Source organism: Elephantulus edwardii, unplaced genomic scaffold (genome assembly GCF_000299155.1).
Source record: "Elephantulus edwardii isolate Elephantulus edwardi_28Jun2011 unplaced genomic scaffold, EleEdw1.0 scaffold00298, whole genome shotgun sequence".
Taxonomy (NCBI): Eukaryota; Metazoa; Chordata; class Mammalia; order Macroscelidea; family Macroscelididae; genus Elephantulus; species Elephantulus edwardii.
This window is the reverse complement of record NW_006400048.1, coordinates 2,742,971-2,743,190: the sequence shown is the minus strand read 5'-3', so window position 1 is coordinate 2,743,190 and position 220 is coordinate 2,742,971.

Here is a 220-nt window from a genome sequence, read left to right as displayed (position 1 = left end):
TGAATGTACCATGGACTGCCAAGAAAACAAATAGATTTATCCTAGAGAGGGTTAAATCAGGCTGCTCCTTGGAGGCAAGGATTCTGGGGCTTCGCCTAACATACTTTGGACACGTTGTAAGGAGAGACAGGGACATCATGATGGGCACAGTGGAGGGACAGCGCAGGAGGGGAAGACCCTCTATGAGGTGGATTGATTCAGTGACTGGAGTAATCAGGAT